Below are 5,041 nucleotides of genomic sequence, written 5' to 3'. Positions count from 1 at the left end.
AGGGACAAAAAGTGTAAAAAATAAAATAAAAAATAAAGTGTTAAAAAAAAAGTTTCACATGCAAAATAAAATTCCCCAAGGAATAAAAAAAAAAAAAAAATAGAAAAAAAAAATTGACATATTTGGTATTGCCGCGTCCGTGACGGTTGGCTCTAGAAATATATCACATGATCGACCTAGTCCAAAAAAAAACATAAAAAATAAAGAATCAGCTGTCAAAAAAAGCCATTTTTGGCATCTTATATCACAAAAAGTACATCTCTCAAAAAATCAGAACATGGGCACATTAAAACATATTTTTTTTGTTTCTAAAATGCTATTTTTGTGTAAAACTTAAATAGATAATAAAAAGTATACATATTAGGTATCGCCACATCCGTAACGATCGGCTCTATTAAAATGTCACTTGACCAAACCCCTCAGATGAACACTGTAAAAATATAAATAAAAACTGTGCTAAAACAACCAATTTTTTGGTCACCTTGCCCCATAAAGTGTTATAATGAGTGTTCAAAAAATCATATGTACCCAAAAATAGTACCAATAAAACTGGCCCCTTATCCTCTAGTTTCCATAATTGGGTCACTTCTTGGGAGTTTCTACTGTAAGGGTGCATCAGGGGGGCTTCAAATGGGACATGGCATCTAAAAACCATGTGGAGTTCCTTTTCTTCTGCGCCCTGCCGTGTGCCCATACAGCAGTTTATGACCACATGTGGGGTGTTTCTGTAAACCGCAGAATCTGGGTAATAAATATTGAGTTTTGTTTGGCTGTTAACCATCGATGTGTTAAAGAAAAAATTGGATTAAAATGGAAAATCTGCCAAAAAAGTGAAATTTTTTAATTTGATCTCCATTTTCCTTTAATTCTTGTGGAACACCTAAAGGGTTAGCAAAGTTTGTAAAATCGGTTTTAAGAAACTTGAGGGGTGTAGTTTTTACAATGGGGTCATTTATGGGGGTAACCACTATGTAGGCCCCACAAAGTGACTTCAGACCTGAACTGGTCCTTAAAGTGGGTTTTGGCAATTTTCTTAAAAATTTTAAGATTTGCTTCTAAACTTCTAAACCTTCTAACGTCCTAAGAAAATAAAATGATATTTCCAAAATGATGCCAACATAAAGTAGACATATGGGGAATGTTAAGTAATAAATATTTTATGAGTTATCACTTTCTGTTTTAAAAGCAGAGAAATAGTAATTTAGAAAATTGCAAATTTTTCAAAATTTTGGGTAAATTTTAGGTAAATTTGGGAATTTTTCATAAATAAAGGTGAAATATATTGACTCAAATTTATGACTACAATGTGTCATGAGAAAACAATCTCTGAATGACTTGGATAAGTAAAGGCGTTCCAAAGTTATTACCACATAAAGTGAGATATGTCAGATTTGCTAAATTAGGCCTGGTCATGAAGGGGGCAAATGGCCCAGATGGGAAGTGGTTAAGGACACCTATAATATTGTCTACCAAGTTAAAGTTCATGGGTGTATCTTCACTGATTAAATGACCTTCTGATCCTCCTTTCTTAAAAGACACATTATGTGCAAACAAGCTCTTGTGCGCCTTGATGGGAAAACATGTACCAAAAGAGTTCACATGGTAGTGCAGTGTCCCACTTCAAAGCATTGGTACACTGCAAAGTGAGTAGGTATTTAATCAGTATGTATGTAGGGGGTACATATGTTTACAGAGCAGGATAATGCACCTCTAGTTTCACAACTTGCTCTGCAGATGCTAGACTGTGTTATAGGTTTTAAATGAACCCCTTCTTCCCTCTGTGCCCTGACCATAATTCCTAGGACAAGGGTTGCAGAAAAGGATGTGCGACATGGAAAAGTAAAAATAAATAAAAAAAACTCACCAAAAATTCTTAAACGAAGTTTAAAATGTGATTTAAACAATAGGTCATTTTCTGATGACACATTCCCTTTAAAGTGAAGGAAACAAAGCCCACAGAGTCAAGGAATGGGCCAAAACCTGACCATGATAAGAAACTTAAGACAACTTAAACCAGATAATAGACACAGAGCAAACATAATGCAGAGCCAGGAAAAGGAGCAGACATCACAAGAGCCTTCTGATCCTGCTCGGGCAGTGAGAAGTTATCTAGGTACACTCATTGAGAAAAAATATATAACGCATTAAGACCCCCTGACAAAGGCACGCCGAAAACGCGCGTTGGGGTAGCGCCATCCTGGTTTTCCGTTCACATTTGGTCCCATATTGGTGAGTGTCTGATCACAGGTCCCCAGCCATGGCTATGTGCTGCCAATGTTGAGCCATTTCACTTGGTCCATTACTGTTTATTTATTGGTACACTGTCTACATCTTTGTATGACCTACGCCTTTTGTACCATATATTATGCACTACAGCCATGGCGGTTTTGACCACTTCTTGATCTCCACTCACCCTTTACAGAAAATTATTTATCAGGTCTGCACCTATGGGTTGGTCATTGTACCATACATTATCTGTTTTTTCCCATATCTGCAGTAACTCTATTGATAGACTATTATATGTTGTGACCAGTGTGTCCGTCCAGGGTGGCGCTCGTTTTCTCTTCCCCTGCTCCCTTACCCTGTCCTTGGCATTCACTATATGTGTGTTTTTTATCATGAATTTAATAAAAGCGTATATATATTTTTCTAATTATTGGTACTCTAAGCTCTTTTCTTCTGTTTTCTGCCGCATTAAGAAGTAGTTGTTGGAAATAGAGTGAATGAAACTTTATATGTGTGAATGTAATGATGATATATGTAAGTGATTACAATATTAGAGTAAAAGGAGAAGCTTATTGGGAAAAACTGTACAATTGAAAGGAGGCTCTAGTATCCTGATCGGCCTCTAGCGTTCTGTATAGTAAACTATGGCACATTTGCCCACAGATTTTACTGCTCAGCCTGTACTGTAGATCCTGCACACTGGAAGGTTGTAGAAGCTGGTGTCCCAACTTGTGTCATAAATGCTAGATTGGCGATAAACCAGATAGGCCAAGGAAGTGTTGTATTCTGGCGGAGACATTCCTGGGAAACCCTTGCTGTGTGTGGACGAGCATAATCCTGATGAAAACTGCAAGTTGGAAGCCCTGCCGTAACATTGAAATCTGGGTGTGTCATTTTTCTCAATTTCTCAAGATCAACCATTGTAAGAAGTTGTTTATTTTTGCAGCTAATTATTACTATGGTCCTGAATTTATCAAAACCAACATGTACTACACTGGTCTTCCTAGAGCCTGTGCCACCATGATAAATGAAATACAGACCTTATCATAAATTAAATGCCTCCTACGGCAGACTGAAACCTTCAGCTTTATGCCAGCTTCTGAGGAAAATCATAATAAATGTTTTGGGGCCTATGGCCTCCCCCACACTCTAACCTCACCATACTCCCTTTTCAGAAACTGGCGAAGGTGGCATAAAAGCACCAGTTGTGAATAAATTTTATCGCAATGGTGTTTAAAATTTCAGAAAAACAGTTTTGTTTTTTTTACTTTTTTACACCAAAAACACACTGTAGGGGAATGATACATTCCTCCCAATGTCTCCAGCAATGATTTTTTTTTTTTCTGATGTATTTTACTGTTATGATATTCTTTTGCAATGTCTTCTTTGATGCCACTGTCATTTTTCAGCAGAATAATGCTGGCCCACACACAGCAAGTGTTTTTCAAGGACTGTTTCTGCCAGATTCCAGCACTTTCTTGGCCTGCTCGGTTGCCAGATTTATTGACAATTCAGAATTTATGGAAACAGCTGGGACGCCAACTTCGGAAACCTATGAGTGTGCAGGATCTACAGGCCCCGCTGCAACATCTGTGAGCAAATTCTACGCAGGATACCAAATAGAACATGTATGTGGCCATGCCCAACGGTATCTCACCTTTTATCCAGGGTAGAGGCTTCCCAACATGATACAAGTTTCATTAGATTTCAACAACTACTTGGTGTGATACTTTTTTTCTTGTCCATGAGCATTCTCACAACAATTTCAGTGCCACAAATTTGTTCTAGGCGCCTCTAGATAATGTTGCCGATCCATCACCAGCACAGAGGCTTATTTAAACTGATTTTCTAAAACGCCGGTCTTCTATAAATGACCCCCTAGGTTTCTTGCACAACAAGTTCAGGAGATCCACTCCATCTCTTAGTTTTATCAAAAGAAGGATTGGATCTTAACACTGGAATAATATTAAAGGGGATGTGAGGGATTTTAAGATAAATATCCAAAGGTTAGGATAGGTTGTCTACATCAGAGTGGTGAGGATCTCATCTCTCATCACCCCTGACAATCAGCTATCTGAAGGAGTCGAGATGTTTGGGCCAGTGCTATGGTCTCTTATTTACCAGGCACAGTGCTGTACATTTTGTAGTGGCTGTACATGGTACTATACATAACTGTGGCCATACTTACCTAAATGGGATGAAGCTGCATTACCAAGCATGGCCACTACAAAACATACATCAATGAGCCTGATCAACAATGGTGAAATCAGACTCCCAACAATCCAAAATTGATGGCCTATCCTAAGGATAGACTTTCAATACAAAAGTCCTGAGTAATTTTTTCCATCCTTTGTGTACTGAGATGCAATTATTCTTTTGATCAAACTTGATGTTTGAACAAACGTGACGTGAACACCGCTTAGCACAGTGTACAAACCACAATAAGCTGTAAATAAATTTTATATATTTTGGAAAATTGCAATCTACAGAGTGGTTTAGAGAGATACATAATTGTAGGGAAAAACAGGATAGGCGCACAGTCACTCATTACAGCTCCCACAGCAAGGTGCTGGTTTATTCAGTCATCCAAACACACAGAATGCCAGTAAGAGCCTACATTGCAGCGGTAATTACTTCCAACCCACTGTCAGTTTGAAATATCTCATCCTTATGATTTTCAGGGCACTGGAGAGGACATGATTTGGAACATACAACAATCATAAGCAGGTCCTGGCAATGATTTAGGTGCCTCAAGGCAAGAACTTCATTCTCTGCGCATAAAATACTGCAGAGCAAGGGATCCATACATTATTCT

The sequence above is a fragment of the Bufo gargarizans genome, chromosome 4, assembly GCF_014858855.1.
Source record: "Bufo gargarizans isolate SCDJY-AF-19 chromosome 4, ASM1485885v1, whole genome shotgun sequence".
Taxonomy (NCBI): Eukaryota; Metazoa; Chordata; class Amphibia; order Anura; family Bufonidae; genus Bufo; species Bufo gargarizans.
This window is presented reverse-complemented; position numbering follows the sequence as displayed.